At 40.2% G+C, this 22,326-nt stretch overlaps 1 protein-coding gene across 8 annotated transcripts in view; it reads right to left on the reverse strand.

The window, feature by feature from the left end:
* LRRC4C (leucine rich repeat containing 4C) overlaps positions 1-22,326 on the reverse strand; it is a 572,608-nt gene that overhangs the window by 171,492 nt on the left and 378,790 nt on the right. The gene's annotated exons all lie outside the window — the stretch shown is intronic.

Consider the following 22,326-nt stretch of genomic DNA (forward strand, 5'->3'; position numbering starts at 1 on the left):
CAAAACAACTGACCCTCTAAGACAGGGTTGTCAAATCCATTTTCACCAGGGTCCACATCAGCCTCGCAGTTGGCTTCAAAGGGCCGAATGTAATTTCAGGACTGCATAAATGTGACTACTCCTCGATTTACACAGTCCTAAAATTACATTCGGCCCTTTGAAGCCAACTGCGAGGCTGATGTGGCCCCCAGTAAAAATAAGTTTGACACTCCTGCTCTAAGACCTTAGTCATAGAACCATAGAATCATCTTGGTTAGAAGAGACTCTCAGGATCATCAATTTCAACCATTAACCTAATGCTGGCACTAAACCATGTCCCTAAGAACCTCAACTACTTGTCTTTTAAACACCTCCAGGGACGATGACTCCACCACTTCCCTGGGCAGCCTGTTTCAATGTCTGACAAGCCTTTCTGTGAAGATTTTTTTCCTAATATCCAATCTAAACCTCCCCTGGTGCAACTTAAGACTATTTCTTCTTATCCTGTTTCTTGTTACTTGGGAAAGAAACCAACCTTGATGCCACAACCTTCTTTCAGCTAGTTGTAGAGTAGCCTCCTTTACTGCAGGCTAAACATACCCAGTTCTCTCAGCTGCTCATCCTAAGGCTTGTGCTCCAGACCTTTCACCAGCTTCCTTGCTTTTCTCTGAACTTACTCCAGCACCTTATGGTGGGTGTTGGTTTATTTTCTTTTAGGAACATGGTTTAGTGGCAGTGTTAGGTTTACAGTGGGACTTAATGATCTTAAAGGTCTTTTACGACCTAAACCGATTCTATGATTATGCTATTATGACAATATATTCTAGCCTCTGGATGTATTTTGATTATCCATCTGGAGTAGACAATACAGCTGCTTCCCCCTCCCCAGTCCCAGAAAGAGCTAAACAAACCAAAATGACCTGTCTCACACTACAATGAGAACTTCTTGCAGAGGCAGGAAATGAACTCAAGCCATCCAAACCTCACAAAGCTGCTGGTTCTTACTTCTACACTATCCTATGATTCTCAACCTCAGACAGCATCCTTAGCCGCAAGACAGACATTTGCACTGATCACCTTAGATCAATGGTGCTGCATGGATGTAACTCACCATGCATATATTGCAATAGTAAGCACTCTGCTGTGTAATGAGTAAGTCTGGTGTTGTTGCTATTTGTCTTCTGTACAGTCTCCATTCAGAAACAAAGTTAGCTTATTGTTCTCTGTCCTCACTTATTGCCCAGCATACTCAACATGCCATTTCAGTTCTAATTTTCCAAGGTGCTATGGAAAAAATAGGCAACTATAACACTGTATTGTAATATATTATATCATTTTTTTCCTTCGATTAAGCACAAAATGATATTTAAAGCAGCTGATATGACACTAATGGGATGCACCCACAAGCGCTGAGAGAGCTGGCCGATGTTATTGCTAAGCTGCTCTCCATCATCTTTGAAAGATCATGGAGAACAGGAGAGGTACCTGAGGACTGGAAGAAAGACAGTGTCATTCCAGTCTTCAAAAAGAACAAGAAGGAGGACCCAGGAAACTACAGGCTAGTCAGCCTCACCTCCATCACTGGAAAGTGATGGAACAACTTATTCTGGATGTCATCTCCAAGCATGTGGAGGAAAAGAAGGTTATCAGGAGTAGTTAGCCTGGGTTTGCCGAAGAGAAATCATGTTTGACCAACCTGATAGCCTCCTATGATGGTATGACTGGCTGAGTAGATGAGGGGAGAACAGTGGATTTTGTCTACCTTGACTTCAGCAAGGTTTTTGACACTGTCTCCCACAACATCCTCATAGTCAAGCTCAGGAGGTGTTGGCTGGATAAGTGCATAGTGAGACAGATCATGAATTGGCTAGGCTAGATGGCAGAGCTCAGAGGATTGTGATCAACAGTAAAAAGTCTGGTTGGAGGCCTGTAGTTAGTGGCGTGCCCCAGGGGTCAGTACTGGGCCCAGTCTTGTTTAACCTATTCATCAATGACCTGGATTAAGAGACTGAGTACACCCTCAGCAAGTTTGCTGGTGATACCAAAATGGGAGGATTGGTTGATACAGCAGAAGGCTGTGCTGCCATTCAGTGAGATCTGGACAGACTGGAGAACTGGTCAGAGAAGAACCTAATGAAATTCAAGGGTAAGTGTATGGTCCTGTACCTCGGGAGGAATAACCCCAGGCATCAGTACTGGTTGGGGGTTGACCTGCTGGAAAGCAGCATTGCAGAGAAGGACCTTGGAGTCCTTGTGGACAGCAGATTGAACATGAGCTAGCAATGTGTCCTTGTGGCCAAGAAGGCAAATGGTATCATGGGGTATATTAGGAAGAGTGTGACCAGCAGGTCGAGGAAGGTTATCCTCCCTCGCTGCTCTGGTGAGGCCACATGTGGAGTACTGTATCCAGTTATGGGCTCCTCATTTCAAGAAGGACAAGGAATTAGTGGAGGGAGTCCAGCAGAGGACTACCAAGACAGTTAGGGTTCTGGAGCATCTTTTTTATGAGGAGACGGAGAGAGCTGGGTCTGTTCAGCCTGGAGAAGAGAAGGCTGAGAGGGGACCTTCCCAATGCTTAGAAATATCTCAAGGGTGGGTGTCAAGAGGATGGAACCAGACTCTCTTCTGTGGTGCTCAACAATAGGATGTGGGGCAACAGGCAGAGACTGAAGCACAGCAGGTTCCATGTGAATATGTGGAGAAACTTCTCTACTTTGAGGGTAATGGAACACTGGAATAGGCTGCCCAGAAATGTTGTGGAGTCTCCTTCTCTGGAGACATTCAAAACCCACCTGGTCACATTCCTATATGATCTGCTCTACATGAACCTGCTTTGGCAGGTGGGTTGGACAAGATGATCTCCAGAGGTCCCTTCCAAACACAACAATTCTGTGATCTTTATAGATAATTTCAAAATAGTAATTTGGTGGCATAATAATTTTTCAATTTGATATATCTTCCATCAAGTAAAAAAATACATGCTGTTTTTACTGTCTGCAAAGAAGTCTGTGGATACTCAGCTTTTCTCAAAATAAAAACAGAATTAGTTCAGTACAGACACATATAGTGAGTAAATACTTCTGAAAATTTAAACCTAGGTCTTCCTGGGGAGAAATTCACCCCTATTTGAGAGTAAGCACAGAACTACTACCCATTTAAATCCTGACTGATTTCTTAGTTGGTGCACTGAATTTGTACTAACGTTCTGTTAGGGAATGACTGTCCATTTTTGTACCTCATTTAATCAACAGTAGGTATAATAATCAGCAGCAGGTATAATAATTGCTCTCAGGACTACTGTGAGATGTACTTTGTTAAATCTGAATGACCCTGAGATTCATATACAGTAGCATCTGTCTAAATGACAAATATAATCCTTTAAAATGAAGGCTTAACTACGAGTGTCCCACAAGCCTTGAGTTTGGGATCACTGTCCCACCAGGAAAGAGACTGTGATTTGGAGTCACAAAAAAACACTCTTCCCTTTCCTCCTAGATTGGGAGCAAACCTCACTTTATCTGAACAGCAGATCCTACATTTTTAAAGTTCTATCCTAAAACATACAACTGTGTGGTGAGGTAGTAAGAGGTGTTTGCAGTGCCTAATAATGATTGTGCTCTCTATTACACAGTTACTGATGGTGTAATTGGGCAATACAAAGGAACAGAGTAAATGTATGTGTATGTAGGGGGATGGCTAGGTAGAGAATGGAGTAAACATAGTTGAGCCACAAACTACTACTGAATTCTTCATTGTTATTTTTTTATTTTCAATGAACACCCATCCTACTATCATTATGCAGTAACTGCATGTTTTCTGTTTTGCAAAAGAAAGCCCTATGTGCTGAAAATATCCACTTTGAAGCCCTAAAGCTTTGAAGGTAGCAAAATAGTCCATTCTTGTTACGATAAGCTTGCACTGTTATTAGTTCACCTTGTCATTGCTCGAGTAACCGTCACTGAATTTTAACATAACATAAAAGGCCTTCTATGGCCTTTTAAAAATTTACAGTGAGATGAGCCTAAGAGCTCAGTGCACCATTATCAGAATCTGATTCTCTTTCCATTTCTCTTATAAAAGGTAAAGGTAGATACTTGAAGTGGAAAGCCCTGTTTACTGTCATGATGAGAGAAATTGATTAATGTAGTTGCTTATTAATCATGGCTAAGATTTCCTACCAGATTTCTTTTGTTTTGTTTGTTTTTCTTCTCTCTTCCCCTCCTTCCCCAGCATGAGCACAAGTACTCAACCATAGAGCTTTGCAGTATTTTGAAACAAATTCAGATTTTAGAAGTAGAATAAAGGGCTGTTCTGACATAGTCCTCAGAACTGGTAAGAGAGAATGCAGATTACACAGGCAATTAAAAGAGCTAAACTAATAGTATCTGGCTTCTAGCTATGCCTTATGCATACCAGTTTGAAACTGTACCATCCAAAAAATAGTTCACATTCTATTAAAAGGGCTAGGCATTGCTGGGCAGTCTAGTTTTGTCCCTATCAGAGACTGAATCACTGGTATTCCAGATGATCATTAATTTAAAAGAAATGACTGTTAAGAATTTCTAATCAGCGTAAACTCCAGGCAGTAGGACCAACTGTAGTTATAGCCGAGACATGACTTTCCACCCATTCAGATAACATTTTACAGTTTAACTAAATGTTGTTGTTGTTGTTTTTTTCACAGCCGACTGCATCCTTGGCCATTATGCACCTCCTGTCCCACATTTTTCGTCTTTATTGTGCACTGGGAGCTAATGTACGGTTCTGTAGGACGTTGAAGAAGATCTGAAAACTCATTTCCACTGTCTCAGTCAGAACCTGTCAGGGTGCATATAGTGTTTTGCCTTCTCTGGGACCCCCACAACTAAGTCTACACTCAGAGTCAGCTAGAAAACTGAGTACTTCAAAATGAGACAATGGTATCATTCAACAATTACTCATGACAAAACAAAAACTAAATGAACTGAATTAGATAGTAAATTCTAACAAATTATATTACTATAGATAATGTTGAATTTTTTTTTAAATAACGTTTTCATTTCAACTCACTGCAAAGGACTTCACAAAATGTAGGACAAGACAGCAAAAATTGTTGCAGTGACCCTGAAATAAGGGCAAAAGTTTAGTAAGGTACTCACAGTAATATTGCAGAATAATTACAAGTCAAAAATAAAGAAGTATCTGCTTCATTTGGAAAAATACAGGGTGAAGTAGTTAGGAAACAAGAGCACAGTTATTAGCCAAATTGGAATTTGGACAGAATTCACAGCATAATTTATAACAATCAAAACACTACAAAAATTGTGGAAACTTTGATGAATACAAGTGGCTGCTACTCCTTACATAGCCTTAGCCTTAAATCTCATTTAGAATTAATAAAATAATGCCTTTTATTTTTAAAAGCAATTTCATAAAAAGACCAAATAAGTATTTTCTCAGTCTTATGGTATCTCAGGTATCAATATGGTTTAACCCTACAGAAGGCTATGAATCTTTCACAGCTTCTCTTATGGTAACAGGATGAATTGAATCAGAACTAGATTTTCTCAACTGTCCAAAAAAAAAAAAAAAGAAAAAATCAAATACCTGGAAATCCACAGCTATATGTTTTAAGAATATGCCCAGCCCCATCGATAATCATGGAGATTTATTTATGCGTGGTTTTAATGGGCAAATTCATTGTAAGCATGCAGCAGACTAGTAGCATATGCTAAACAACTGCTACCACCTTCATGCCATTTTAGAAAGCAGCATGCATACACACATGCAAGCTGTGTCTCATCTAATGATCAATATGGGCATCAAGTGATCCTCTGATTAAAGCCACAGGATATCCTACAGAACAAGTTCAGCACTTTTCCAGAAACTGAACCTAGACACTTTTCGCTACATTTCTCCATCTTTTATGGAGAAGAGGAGAAAGGGATGAAAATCTTAACTCTTAATTCACTCTTTAACCTTCAGTATATAAAGGAGTGAATAAGATACACTGCCTTCATTAAAAAAATAATCTTTTCCTTAAATAGGTTTAGTCTTGTGATAAGACAACACATAATACTTTGGAACCTGGCTTTACAGTCAAATTACTTCATTATTAACTAACCTTAAATTTTCTGACTACTGTTATTTCTACACAAATGTATTTTCCTGGCCAAATAATACAGTTGCTTCTTCTTTGGCACTGTGAAAACATCTGATTCAAGAGCAACACAGAATCAATAACAAGTTCAGTGGTAGCTTTGTGTTACATGTCATCAGGTAAAAATAGAAAGATATTATGAGAAGTATGAATTTTCAGATTTTGAAGTATAGATTTTCAATGGAAAAGTGAACAGAAACTTCCTGGCTAATTACCCATGCAAAAGGAACAAAACAGCAGGAGTGCCATACTTCTTGCTCCTTCACAGTATGTTTCCACGTCACATTCATTAGAGTGGCTAAACCCAATTTTTAATCGACAGAAAGTCTCCAGGTATGGAATAAGAATATCCAGTTGGGGATTTGATGCCAAACTGCCAATTCAATTTTACACTCACATGCTAGGCGTATCAGAGGCATCTTCCTATACTCCTCCAGCAAGGAATGCCTTCAAAGGTCGTCACTATTTCCTTGAAAATGGCAGCACTGGCAGAATGAGATGTTGACATACTGTGTCCTTCAAGCAGGGAGACAGTTAAAGCTTACAAAATTGCTTACAAAAACAATATCCCACAAACCAAATTCCAACCCTAGAGACAATACATTTTATGCAATTTTTAATATAATCCATTCTGAGGTGCAGGAATGGAAGGGGAAGGGCAGCATACTCTGTGGAGTGCCACAGACTTTGGAGGCTCTGGGTTTGAGCTCACTAGACTTTAGAAAAGTCAAAGATGATGTGTCTTCCAGTGAAGTTCTCACTTATCAGAGGGCATTCACAGTCTGATCATGAATCCAAAGGTTTACCAAGTAGCTGGGGAGGTTTTGGAGCAGTTGATAAGCAGGATGTAACAGTTCTCCTGCTCTGTTACAAGACATCATTGGGCTGAACGTGTATTGGGATAACAAGGTTACAAGGTAATGTTAATCATCAGCATTGTCTAGCTGTTTTCTTGTCTTTTTCTTCCCTGTAGCTGAAATTTCTCAAGAGTTGCTTGTCACTCATGAACCCATAAACTGATTATCCCCATGTAATAAGTGTCTTTGATCTTCAAAAGCTTCACAGGAAATCTTTTGGTCCCAGTCCGACGTCACCACTGAATTGGAGAGTAAACTGTTGTCTAATCACTATTTCCCCACCATTCACTACTCAGGCAGTACATGCCGTGTTTAAAAATCCATCAAAAATTTCCATTAGATATATGTACAACTTGCTTTCAAAAGCTCTTCTCTATGCATTGCCACTGTGTTCCTCAGATCCGTAATTGAAATAAGAAGTGCACGACTGTACTTGGGGAGTATTTTTGGTCTCTGCTGGCCAATTCATTTTATCTGCAAATTGAAAGTAATGCAGTGATGGAAATTAATAGCACTGTTACTATGTAAAGCCAGCACTGGCAGTGATGGTGGGCTAAAAGCATCAAATAAAAAGGAGGGTTATTCCCTCTTCATTTAATGTCATTTTCCGACTCCCCGATCTCCTTCCTCCACACTGTCTTTCAAAATGTGTGACTACTTTTATAAATTTCTCAAAAACTAGGTACTTATCAAGGCTTTATAAAATTTTCCAGTAGTAGATCATACTTTTATGCCCATATTCTGTTCTTCTTTCACACTGCATGTTGAACTCAAGTAGGAAGATGAGAAATTAGGATCATGTGCTGTCTTCTGTAGCAGATTCTATGCATTATGTAAGACTCTGTCATGAAGTAATGATTACAGATACATTACATTGTTTTATTTAATGAACTTCCTAAAAGGACAGGTTAGATGCATTTTGCAAAAAGTACTTTAACTTTTACTTTAAAAGAAGGCATGATCTATATCTATGTTGATAATCATGATTTTATGTCATCATCAAAAGTCCTGTGAGCAATAAATTTAAACAAAAATGCATGATCACCTGCTATCCCCCTTCTATTTGGGAAAATATATTATGTTTTGTTCTGTATTACTCTCCCATCACAAGGTTTTCCTTCAGAAGCAGAGATAAACACACTGAGTTCTTGTGATTCCAGATATTCTAGGGTCTTCTTTAGTCGATATAACCCCCAAGGATGTGCTGTAGAACAATTTCAAGTAGATGCAGATGACAGCTTCGTATTTCAGTGTCTCCAAAGAATCACTAACTGAATCTGGTTTGTTTTTAGTCATAGGGTAAATGATCAAAACAAATGTGAGAAATAAATATCAAGTACATATAGTCATCATCCTAAACTGTCATCGGTATTATGACTCTTTCACAGGTTCACGAGGGGAAAGTCTTGCTTGACAAATTAATTTCATTCTATGACAAGGTTACCCACCCAGTTGATCAAGGGAAGCGTGTCAATGTGATCTTTCTGGATTTCAGTAAAGCCTTCAATACTGTCTCTCACAGCATCCTCCTGGATAAGATGTCTAGCATACAGCTGGTTAAGTACACAATGCAGTGGGTGGACAACTTGCTGATGGGTCATGATCAAAGGATTCTAGTAAATGGGGTAAAAGTCAAGCTGGTGACCAGTCACTAGCAGGGTTCTGCAGGAATTCAGCACTCTTCAATGTCTTCATAAATGATTTGGACTCAAGACTTGAGGGACTGCTTAGTAAATTTGCTGATGACACAAAACTGGGAGGAGCTGTTGACACTGTCGAGGGCAGAGAGGCCCTGCAGAGGGATCTGGACAAATTGGAGAACTGGGCAACCACCAACTGCATGAAGTTCAAGGAGGGCAAGTGTTGGATTTTGCACCTGGGACATGGCAACCCTGGCTGTACATACAGACTAGGGGATGAGATGCTGGAAAGCAGCTCTGTGGAGAGGGACCTGGGGGTTCTGGTCGACGGCAAGTTGAACATGAGCCAACAGTGCGCCCTGGCAGTCAAGAGGGCCAACTGTGCCATAGCTTGCATGAAGCACAGCATTGCCAGCCGAGTGAGGGAGGTGATTGTCCTGCTCTGCTCTGCACAGGTGCAGCCTCACCTGGAACACTGTGTGCAGTTCTGGATGTTACAATATAAAAAAGATATTAAGCTACTGGGAAGTGTCCAGAAGGCGGCTACGAAGTTGGTGAAGGGTTTGGAGAGGAAGCCATATGAGGAGCAGCTAAAGTCACTTGGTTTGCTCAGTCTGGAGAAGAGAAGACTAAGAGGAGACCTCATAGTGTTCTGCAGCTTTCTCACAAGGGGAGGAGGAGGGGCAGGCACTGAACTCTTTAGTGACCAATGACAGAACCCGAGGGAATGGCAGGAAGATGTGTCAGGAGAGGTTTAGGCTAGACATTAGGAAAAGGTTCTTCACCCAGAGGGTGGTGGAGCACTGGAACAGGCTCCCCAGGGAGGCAGTCACAACCCCAAGCCTCACAGTGTTCGAGAAGAGACTGGACAATGCCCTCAGATATATGGTGTAACGTGTGGAGTTGTCATATGCAGGGACAGGAGTTGGACGCAATGATCCTTGTGGGTCCCTTCCAACTCAGGACATTCTGTGATTCTATGATTTCGTCTGGCATGTAACCTCTTGCCTGGAAAATGTGCAAATGGAACTAAACCCAGCAGGCACAGACCCTGGCATCCCTTATCTGAATTGAGAATCTTAGCTATCCACCTGTACTTTAAAAGGTAATGGCTGTGTTACCTTCTTCCATGGCCACATTTTGAAATGAAGGCTGCTGTAGCTGATCCCCTGTGCATCCCCATCCTATAGACCGATATATTCAGAAAGTTTTATTAAACTGGTTTTAGCTTGACCATACTAGTCATAAAGCTTCTTTTTAATGAGGTACAGACAAACTAAGTGCGACTTGTTTGCAATATATCAAAAAATATGAAAAGCCGCAAAGACAATAGCAATCAATGTCCACACTTCACATTTGGAGATCAAGTCCACACCAATCTTGAAAGATGTCTATAATTTCTAATAACTGTGTCTTCCAATGAACGCATAAGAGAGAACGCAAAATTTCAGGCATGATGTGTTCAGTAAGTTCCAACTGATATCCAGGATCTGAATATTAAAACCACATAGCATGTAATGCCAGAAATGGCTAATCTGTACTTACCTTTAAAAGAAAAACAAAACAAAACAAAACAAAACAAAACAAAACAAAACAGAACAACAACAACAAAAAGACCCCACACACATTAATTTGACCAAATCCTTTAGCCTCCATCTTAACATATATTTTTATTGCAAGCTAATCTTCCATCCAAAAATGAGGTATTTTTCAGATAGAAGAGCTAGTTGCATCCCTTGGATACTGATTTTCAGTATATCTTGCTTTCATTTGCAGAAGTTTGCAGCATCATCATCTTCATTTACACAAATCCCCATTGTAATTTCTCAGGGACCTTCCAGTCTTCTTCAACTTTCCATACACTGTCACCATGTGTCAAAAAGAAAGCATTATGCCTTATTAAATGACATTATAAATAGAACCTTAATCCCAAATGGAAATGGAAAATAAAATAACACTGGCTAATAACGTCCTCTGGCTTTCCAAACCCTTTCTGTTTTACAGAATCTGAAGTTAATTATTTTTACAGCCACTCAGGGAGAGAGAGCATCTACATTTCTTAATTCTCAGGTGCAACAGTATGATCCAAAATGCTGTTGGTGTATTATAAAAGTGAGTCCATATAGGGTGACATCACTGCTTATGTGTATCCTAATTAAATTAATCAGATTCCTGCCAGATACAAGGTGGACCTGAGCGTTTGTTTTGAGGTTCGGCCTTAAGTGAGCAAATATATCGAGCAGCTGGTAGCATACCAAGACAGAAATTTATAAAAGGGAGCAGAAACTCATAAAAATATCTCAGAAAGCATATTTAGATTCCCATTACAAAGCACACTATAATAGTTGTCTCCCTGATAGCAACGACCTTGCTAGAAAATTCTGACACATTAATATAACTAAGGGAAAATATCTAAGTTTTGATACCAGTTTTTATTGCCAACTCCATAGGACAATTGGCTGAAGATACAGTTAATCACTTCATTCATAAATCTTCATACATCTGCTCTTCTCCACATACACAATGTTTATGAAAAGGATTAAATTATTTGACTGCTTACAATTGCAGATGATGTCTTTTAAGACCCATATACTCCAATGGGTACTTGTGCTTTTACATACAAAAACTTTTAAGCAAGCTTTAAACAGCGGTAGGATTTACTAGTAAAACCTAAAGACCCTCCCTACCTTAATTCTCAAAAGTATATAGACACTACTGTTGCATCAATCAAGCATGTAAAATCCCAAAAAGGAAGTTAAATTTAGACAGAGAACCATGGCCACACAGCTACACACACTTACTCTCTTGAACTAAGTTAGCATTAACTCAGGTGTTTCTAGGGCATTTTCATGCTGATTGAAGCTATGTCTTAAGGTACCAATAAGTTTTAGCAAAAGGAAATTCCTTTACAGTTTGTTCTTGTCCTATACATTAAGAAACAAACAAAAAAACAAACAAACGAATTACATTAGTCTTCTCTGAGAAGTACAGGGACACCACTAGTTGAAAGCAATAAATACAGCATTTCTTTTCTCTACCAGATGGCAATCTGACACTTGTCTTTGCAAGCATAAATCCAGAAACTTACCTTTCAGAGTTGGTTGTTGTTTTTTGTTTGTTTGTTTGTCTTTTGTCAATGAAAGTGAAATTTTAAATTGATTTCAGGAAGCAAATCCTACAGAGAACACTAGACTCCAAATATAATAACAGCAGCTGGCAAAATTCCTTAATATAAACATATATAATTATTTTAAAAGAAGAGAAGAAGTTGATTTGCTCCCTCTCTGAGTTTTTTAATTTCTTCCTTTTAGGCAAGAGTTGTAGATTGTTTTTTCTTACTACATCCCAGTGAGAAATCCCTCCAGAGTTCATGAAGTTGTTATTGCATTTACATTTTTGCTAAAAGTGCTTTGGCCAGCACGTTCCTGCTGTAGATATGAAGCCATAATGAAAGTTTTTCTAAACAAAAATTTGGAGTACTCTTCATGCTTACTCTCCAGTTAGGTGAAGCACAGTTTTAAAACTATTTTTATGTCTGAAGAGGCAGACAGGCTTCTAATGGAATTTTGGAAGTCACCTACCTTCTAAGTAATGTGACAGGGTTACTTTATTTCTTTGTAGAGCAGAAACCATTTTAAATTTCTGTACTTGGTGACAGAGAGGACATACCCAGCATGAGCTGTATTATGGACATTTTACTTTATTTCTGCATGTGTATGTATTAATTAGAGTCATTAATGTAATCATTTTGATTGACCATAGACAGTTACTCCAGATAAGGTCAAAAAAGTGCAAGTGTTTAGCTGAAGTGCTTGAGGCAAGTAATATGAACATGAAGTTACACAAAATTCTTGCCCACAGAAATGTTAAGGTACTTCTTATGAACATTCCAAAAATCCCATGAAAACATCCTGTCCTAATGATTTGTTTCTGCTAGTCTGCTCCAGTAATCAAAAAACACGGAACAGTATAATAAAAAAATACTTAAGGGAAACATGTGAGACCATTCAGAGTATTTTTTAAAACCTTAGTATTGCAGAAACAGGCAAAATTTTAATCAAAGACCTGAATCTTCACAATACATGTCTGTGCCTCCGTTTAGGACTACATATGTCCTGATGTTTCTCTACCTATTACTTAAGCTGTTCACTTTTGCTGTAGCTTTCTCTTAATTTCTTTGACTTACTCTCAAATATATGCAGCTGGTGAGTGAACCAACTAGGGAAGGCACCACACTGGACCTGTTGTTTGCCAACAGAGAAGGACTTGTGGGTGATGTAATGGTTAGAGGCTGCCTTGGGCATAGTAATCACAAAATGATGGAGTTTTTGACTCTTGAAGAACCAAGAAGAGGGGTCAACAGAACTGCTACATTGAACCTCTGGAGGGCAGACTTTGGCCTGTTTAGGAGTTTGGTTGGCAGAATCTCTTCCGAGGCAGTCCTGAAGGGCAAAGTAGACCAGGAAGGCTGAGTACTCTTCAGGAAGGAAGTCTGCTGGAAAAGAAGCACAGCAAGCTGTAGGCAATCCAAGAGACTCCTAGAGTGTATTCAGAATAACTTCCTCAGCCAGGTAATAGACAGCCCTACTGGACGGATGTGATACTGGACCTGATGGTCATCAGTGCGAGCTAATCTGTGATGTCAAGATGAGAGGCAACCTAGGCTGCAGTGATCATGTGCTTGTGGAGTTTGCAGTCGTAAAGGATTTGGGACAGGCAAAGAGTAAAGTCAGGACACTGAATTTTATGAAAGCCAACTTCCAGTTCTTCAAGGACTTAGTCAACAGGATGGTCTGAGAAACTGCCCTCAGGGACAAGGGAGCAAGACAGAGTTGACAGATCTTTAAGGATGCATTCTGCAGAGCACAAGAGCTCTTGATTCCTGTCCAAAATGATATTTGGTAATGTCAGTTTTAGCATATGTGGTTGATAGATAGTGATGGCCCAGATGTTTCAGGGTTAAAGAATTACTTGTGTTTCACAGAATATAATTAGCTATTACACAAAAATGTTTAGCTTGGAAAGACATGTTATTGACAGGAAAATACATGTATAAAACAAGCAGTAAACTCTATCTGGCAAATTTTGTGTTTTGCTTTGTTTTTAATAACTAAACCATCTGGTGTATTATGAAATATAAAAATATCATTGTGTAGCTGTTCTAGAAATACATATTTACAAAATACCTGTGGTACTTATTAATATAAAGTTCTCAAGAAATGTTAGAATATATATATTTGGTACTAAAATGTCAAGTAAAGTGTATTTTTGCAGACAGTGTATTTTATCAATGGCAATATAAAGAAATGGTACCTGTTGCTTTAATAAACCTCCTTATTTGTGAATCTAGTCATGAGAATTTCTCATTGGATGTGCTCAGACTTATACTGTTTGTGAATCTGTGCAAGTGCGTAAATTCAACAACCATGACCTGACACTGCACTATGAGTGAATCCATAATCATGTGAATTCTATGTAAATCTGAACTGGTTGTTGAGCATAATCAGACTTATAGTGCTGACTTGAGGTCACTTGGGTGTAACTGGGTATCACTCAGAAGTTAAGTTCAGCTGCTTCCAGCTCCCAGTAAAATACTGAGGACAAACTGGAATGCAAGGCAGTTTAGTTTCTTCCAAATTAACCCTTTTAATGAAATACCTTGGACTATGGGCTGTAGCTTCATCACCACCAACACTGGAGACCAGTAATGGGTAGTAGTCTAAGGGCCGTACCAGGCTAGGATGTTTTGTAGTAATGTCCTTAACCCAGGCCTCAGATCAAGTGTACCCCGATGAAGTTTGCTGATGACACCAAACTGAGCGGTGAAGTGGACACTTCATAAGGGAGAGCCACCCTGCAGGATGACATGGACACGCTGGAAGACTGGACTAACAAGAACCTTATGAAGTTCAACAAGGATAAGTGTAAGGTTTTGCACCTAGGAAAATATAATCCAGGAGTGCATCACAGGCTGAGATCTACCCGACTAGGGAGCAGCTCTCTAAAAAGGGACATGGGTGTCCTAGTGGACAACAAGCTCAGTATGAGTGAACAGTGCGCTGCTTTTGCAAAGAAACCCAACAGGATGCTGGGCTGTATTAGCAAGGGCATCAACAGCAGAGACAAAGAAGTCATTATCCCATTCTCCTCAGCACTCATTAGACCACATCTGGAATACAGTGTTCAGTTTTGGTCCCCACTATACAAAAATATGTGGACAGGCTGAAGAAGGTCCAGAGAAGTGTCACAAAGTTGATCCAAGGACTGGGAAACTGCCATATAAGGAAAGGCTGAGAGAACTGGGCTTGTTCAGCCTTGCAAAAAAAAAAAAAAGCTTAGGGGACACCCTACAACCGCATTCCAGTGTTTAAATGGTGTCCTGGTTTTGTTAAAAACAAGACAAGTTTCTCTTTTAGTGAATTTTCCTTTCAGCTAAAGTCTTCTTAGTAACTGCAGTTTTCTAAAGTAGGATACATGTTTTGGTAGACATGCCTGTATGGGAATATAGCGGAAGATTTGGTGAGGAGGTTAGTTAAATGTAAATATGCTCAAGTGATTTGCATCTGTCTGTAGAAAAAGCACATATATCACACTAATTGTTTTACTGACCTTGTGTGCTTGATGACTAGAACCTCTGTGTTAGATAACATAGGTCTGTGAGAAACTCTAGGCACCTTATCACTACGTCTGAGATTCCTGCTTTGTTGTGAGAAAAGAGCAGGAGCTGCAACTGCCTGAAGCCTTGAAATACAGGTGAACTCAGCAGGCCTGGTGATCTTCCAGCAGGGCTGGACTTACCAGCGCCTGCGTCCCCGCTTGTGTCACCTCTGCCTGGGAGCTTAGGTGCTACTTCGGAGATTTCCCCAGTAGAGAGGTAACTAAAATAAAACTTGCTCTTTGCAATGCTTTAGTGGCCTCTGGCTCTTGTTGCGACGTGCCTGCGTATGTGTACACAATATCAACGGAATGCAAGGTCGCTGATAACGATGCACGTTCCGTAAGTGAGAGGGGCAAGGAGGAGCGAACTGAATAGGTGACTAAAACTGACCAACTAAGCACTCCATCCCATTCATGTGATACTTCATATAAAAGTGGGAGATCACGAGGATCTTGTCCCTTTTTCCCCTTTGACTATGGCTGGCATCTGGGAAGGACCCTGCGAACTGAGGCCTAGTGACAGACTGAATCCAGTTCCGGTTTGCTTCAGAGTCCAGTCCAGGACTTCCAGGTGTCTCCGGCTGCTGCCGGAGCAGTTCTGTGATGGGATTTTCAAGATTCGCTTTGTATATTTTGTATTATTTTCTCTATTTTATTAGTAGCATTAGCAAAACTTTTTTAATTTTTTCCAACTCTCTCTGTCTTTCTTTGCCTTCCAATCGTCTGTACTTAGTGGGGAGGGGGGTGGGGGCAGTGGGGTAAGAAGAGAGGCAGGGTTAACAAAGCATCTGCCATGGTTTATTGTCACCCTGCAATCAAACCTTGACAAAGGGTGGCTGCAAAGAAGATGGAGATTCCCTTTTTACAAGGAGTCACAAGTTATTCCTGGGGAGATTCTGATGGGACATAAAAGGGAAATTTTTCACAATGAGAACAATCAGCCATTGGAATAATCTCCCCAGGGGAGTTTTGGATTCCCCAACATTGGACACTTTTAAAATTTAGATGGACAGGGTTCTGAGCCATCTTGTCTAGACTGAGCTTTTGCCAAGAAAGATTAGAACAGATGATCCTTGAGGTTCCTTCCAATCCGGGATTCTACAATTCTCAGACACTCTCCTCATGCCATACTTGTAATTGCATTCCCTAGAGCACGGAAGGTGCCCAGCAGCCATTTTTATCTAGTACAGCAGTTTCTAAATCACCCTCACATTCCTTTTAGTTTTCATCTGAGTATTACATGAACACATGTCATTTTGCCTCACCTGCCATAAGGATTTATTTCATCCTAGGCACAAAGCAATCTTTAGAACTCCCCTACTGAGGCTTAGCTTCTGCCAAATAAATATCACAACCAGGTATGCAGTCTTCAATCAGAATTATGATGTCTTTTGTGTCTGAAGACAACAAGTGGTGTAAGTTAATTACACCTAGTTCAATCATCTGGGTGCCAAATACAGAGGAATTATTCAGCAGTTTTGTTCTGCTTGTGGAGGAAAAGAAAAAAAAATGTCACACAACACAGACACAAAACAACAACAAATACTTTTTACATTTTTCTCCTCCCCATCCTCCTCTTAAGTACTTTTAAAAGTCTGTTCCTTTCCCTACCTCATACCCATGCTTTAGAAGAAATCAGGAGGATGAAATGAATGAATGGCAACCATAAAAGGCACAGAACAAATACAAGATGCAATTTAAAAATAAAAGACAATTAAAATTCTTGAACTCCAAAAGTAACATTTTTGAAACATTGCTACACATCTGAATATGGTCCAATCATGATTTGGACACTTGATAACATGCATGAATCCCAGCAGGGCACACAGGATTATTGCTGCAAGTTGTTCAGCACGGGCGATGTTTCACCTGGTAAATAGAATCAAGAAGTATTATCCTTGTTACCGTGCTCACCACAGCTCTCTTCCTCTCTGCAGCACAGCATTTTAGAGTGCTGTGCTTCACAGAGTGCTGGCACTGTGCTGCAGCTCTGATCCAGCATCAAATTTAAACACATACTTTACTTTTTGGATTTTGGTGTGGGTTTTGTTGTTGTTGGGTTTTTTTTGTTTGGTTTGTTTTGGGTTTTAATATCAGAGATGTCACAGAATGCATAAATGCATTGTGTAGAGAGGTCCAGAGTGCAGTCTGAAAGGCAAAGCAGTCACCTACCAGCCTTGTTCTCTCGAAGAAAATCCACAAGGCTGATCTGGCACATAGATGTTCATTTAAAAAAAGAAACAATGGGTATTCCCAATGCTTACCTCAGAGTTTACAAACCCAGTGTCATGTACCCCCTAGCAAAGCCCTCTACTTTTTCAGCACTATATTCAGGCTGAAAAAAAAAAAAAATAACTGGTTCTTCTCACTAAAGGCCTTCCTTACACTGCTTTCTAAAGGAAGACCTACATCTCCAAATACAAATAATGATTAAGTTTGCAAAACCTAATTTCAGTCTTAAGTGCAGGCTGCCTAAAAGGACAGATTTTGGTGCTAGAAACTGTCTAGAGTTGAGTTTATGCAGCCATGTTGATTTTAGTGGTGTTGTTCCTGTATACAACATTATTTATGTTCATAAATTGTATTGTATAACGTGTGTTCCAGTCATGTTGCTGAGACACTGTAGGAAATACATGTGGCATTTTTTGTTTTCTTTTGTCTTTTTTCTCTCAATCTTTTTTTCTTTTTTTTTTTTAATTCCTCTAGAGCACACTGAACCAAGTAGAATTGGCATAGTCATTCTTAGCCATGCAACTGTTTCTTGAGTGCACTGTGAGCAAACATATTGTGTGAACGACATCAGTGCTGCAGAAAAATTGACAAAATATTACCAAAGACAGACATTTCTTCAGAACTCTCAAAGATTCAATTAACTATTCATGTCTCTGACAAATTTGCACATCGGTAAAATATTCAGTCTACCCTAAATAATTCCTGCCATTCCAGCTGGAGATGATAGGATTCTTCTGCCTTTCTTCTGTAGTCTCTATAGTACCTTTCCACTAAATAACCCTCAGCTTCTGTCCCAGGCTCATCTGACCTTCAACGCTTTCACACAGCTTTGCTTAAAACAGCAAGACTATTCAACCTGCATGATTCTTAGCCAGTCTGTTTACTTCTAAATGACCTACTCCCAAACACATATTTTTTGCAGAACATGGTACTGTTTAAACCAGAGGAAAGAAACAAAGAAAAAACCCTCTAGAGTGTGAATTAAGAAGTCCCCTCAATCCACACAAGTAGTTCATTAATCAATTTAATCATCAGCAGGGAAAAAAAAAAATTCTTACTTCAGATCTTGTGTCCTTTTCACTGATCAGATCTACTGATGAAGATTAAGCATCCAGATGTGAAAGTAATGGTCACATAAGCAAGGATTTTATGAGCAGGCATTACTGTTATCATTATGTACCATGGCATCTTAGACAAAATATCTTGACGTATCTCAGTGTTTTTGCACTACAGTTCTATTTCAGTTGTAGTTTAGATTTTAACAAAATATCTTAATTTAAATAAGTGGTAGGGAATCACAATATCTGTAGATATCTCCCAGTGTTGTTTATCAATGCAGATAAAAACATTGTCCCATGTCTAGCTGGAATTCAGATTTTAACTAAACATTCTGGAATCCACATGTCTATAGTCTGATTTCCAGAGCTGTTATGCCTTGTTATTTATTGAAATGATGACAGTTCAGTATGAAGAACTTAAAATCTAAATCAAGATGTCTGAGGATTCTTGGTCTCACTATAAAATGTAATGTAAATATGACTGGAAGCTTGCAAAGAAGACAAGGAATCTTAGATCATTCTATTTAGTGACTCAGCTGAAGACCGACATGGTTGTGGGTAAGCATCTCAAACTATATAAAACAGGCTAGAAGAGTCAGGAGGGTTCTCATTTTCCAGGGTGTTACAGTCAAATAACATTGCCAAGACTTACAATCATCATATTAGGAAGAACTGCAACTAAAGACAAAGGTTATATCATCAGACATGAATGATTCACAGACATAGCTGTGGGCTAAAGGCATTTTTTACTCTGTCTGTCCAGAACATGAATTTGATCAGTGGGCAGCAATTGATCATAATTCTCATAATTGCCCCAATCTTTAAGAAAAAAAAAAAAAAAAAAATCAAACAAGCAGAAAAGGAGGAAAAAACCTGCTGTTTTGGGTGTGGTCATGTGAGTTCAATAAACGGCAAGACCTTCCTTCTTTGTTCCTGGGGGAGCACAGGAGTAGGTTCAATGGTTCAATCAAGTGCTGCTGTCTGACCTGGAATATCTTCATACAAAAAAACTGTGGACAGGTTGAATAGTATCCAGAGAAGGGCCACAAATTTGATCAAAGAACTGGGAAGCTACCCTATGAGGAAAGGCTGAGAGATCTGGGCTTGTTTGGCCTTGCAAAAAGAAGGCTTAGGGGAGACCTCATCACCATCTTAGGGTCTTTAAATGTTGGCTACAAAGAAGATGGAGACTCCCTTTTTACAAGGAGTAACATCAAAAAGATGAGGGGCAATAGGTACAGGTTACTCCTGTGGAGTTTCTGATGGAACACAAAAGGGAAATTTTTCCCCAAAGAGAACAATCAGCCATTGGAATGATCTCCCCGGGAAAGTAGTGGATTCCCCAGCATTGGACAATTTAAGATTCAACTGGACAGGTTTCTAGGCCATCTCGTCTAGATTGAGCTTTTGCAAGAAAGGTTGGACCAAATGATCCTTGAGGTCCCTTCCAACCCAGTATACTATGATTCTCTGATAGAGAGGCAGTATCATCCATGAGACATCAGACCCAAGACCCTAGCACTACATTCACACTTCTGTCTTCAACCTCCTTCCTCCCACTTACTGTCCTGCTCTAGGCATTGTTTCTCACTCATGAATGTCAGCAGCATTATAAAATTCTTTCTAGAAACACCAATGATTATAAAAAAGTGTCTCATTCTTCCCACACAGGAGCTATGAAAATGCAATTAATGTAATACTGATTATAAGACAGTAAGCCCTCCTGAGAGTACATTACATCAGTTTGGGCTCAACACCACACAGAGTTCACATGGTTTCCAATTAATATAAAATCAATAAACCTACTTTTGTTTGCCCATAATATGCTACCTGCACATATTTGATTTTAAGTGTTGCAATGGATACATTCGGTTGTTGAGGACTGGGTTAAGGACCAATTAAGCAATCTGGACATACAAAAATCCACGGGTCCAGATGGGATGCACCTGCAGGTGCTGAGGGAGCTGGTTGAAGTCATTGCTGGACCACTCTCCATCATCTTTGCTAAGTTGTGGGAAATGGGAGAGGTGCCTGAGGACTAGAGGAAAGCAAATGTCACTCCAGTCTTCAAAAAGGGCAAGAAAGAGGACCCAGGTAACCATAGACCGGTCAGCCTCACCTCTATCCCTGGGAAAGGTGATGAAACAACTTATCCTTGGTGCCATCTCAAGGCATATCAAGGATTAGAGGGTCATTAGGGGCAGTCAACATGGCTTCACCAAGGGGAAGTTGTGCTTAACCAACCTCATAGCCTTTTATGAAGATATAACGAGGTGGATAGATGATGGCAGGGTGGTGGATGTGGTCTACCTTGACTTCAGTAGAGCATTTGACACAGTCTCCCACAGCATCCTTGCAGCTAAACTGAGGAAGTGTGGTCTGGATGACTGGGTAGTGAGGTGGACTGTGAACTGGCTGAAGGAAAGAAGTCAGAGAGTCGTGATCAGTGAGGCAGAGTCTAGTTGGAGGCCTGTATCTAGTGGAGTGCCTCAAGGGTCGGTGCTGGGGCCAGTACTGTTCACCATATTCATCAATGACTTGGGTGAGGGACTAGAGTGTACTATTGGCAAGTTTGCTGATGACACCAAGCTGGGAGGAGTGGCTGACACGCCAGAAGGCTGTGCTGCCATCCAGTGAGACCTGGACAGGTTGGAGAGTTGGATGGGGAAAAATTTAATTAAATATAACAAGGGCAAGTGTGGAGTCTTACATCTGGGCAAGAATAACCCCAGGTTCCAGTATAAGTTGGGGAATGACCTGTTGGAGAGCAATATAGGGGAAAGGGACCTGGGGGTCCTGGTGGACAGCAGGGTGACCATGAGCCAGCACTGTACCTTTGTGGCCAAGAAGGCCAATGGCATCCTGGGGTGTATTAGAAGGGGGGTGGTTAGTAGATTGAGAGAGGTTCTCCTTCCCCTCTACTGTGCCCTGGTGAGACCACAGCTGGAATACTGTATCCAGTTCTGGGCCCCTCAGTTCAAGGACAGGGAACTACTGGAGAGAGTCCAGCACAGAGCCACGAAGATGATTAAGGGAGTGGAGCATCTCCCTTATGAGGAAAGGCGAAGGGAGCTGGGTCTCTTTAGTTTGGAGGAGACTGAGGGGTGACCTCATTAATGTTTATGAATATATAAAGGGTGAGTGTCAGGAGGATGAAGTCAGGCTTTTCTCAGTGACAACCAATGATAAGACAAGGGGTAATAGGTTCAAACTGGAACACAGGAGGTTCCATTTAAATTTGAGAAGAAACTTCTTCACAGTGAGGGTAACAGAACACTGGAACAGTCTGCCCAGGGAGGTTGTGGAGTCTCCTACTCTGGAGACATTCAAAACCCATCTGGACACGTTCCTGTGTAGCCTCATCTAGGTGTTCCTGCTCTGGCAGGGGGATAGGACTAGATGACCTTTGAGTTCCCTTCCAATCCCTAACATTCCATGCTTCTGTGAAATTGGAAGGTTGTTGCCTCTACTTTCTGTCAATATTTCCAAAGTATTTTTCATTATTTTAGCTTATGTTCAAAGCTGCAATTATAGCAATATTTTCATTCCCAGTATTAATTCAATACTTCATGTCTGAGGGTCCAATTTTGATGACATTGACCTTGCTGTGGTATAGATCCATTAATTATAATTGTCAAGTAGAGAAGAGATGAAATGGAGAAACACAACCAAAATAAAACACTACTTAGAAGGAAATCCCAGATTCCATTAGTGTACTTATGACTGAAATAACTATAGTTTTATTCCTGTTATATTAGCTCACT

The sequence above is a fragment of the Patagioenas fasciata genome, chromosome 5 (genome assembly GCF_037038585.1).
Source record: "Patagioenas fasciata isolate bPatFas1 chromosome 5, bPatFas1.hap1, whole genome shotgun sequence".
Classification (NCBI taxonomy): Eukaryota; Metazoa; Chordata; class Aves; order Columbiformes; family Columbidae; genus Patagioenas; species Patagioenas fasciata.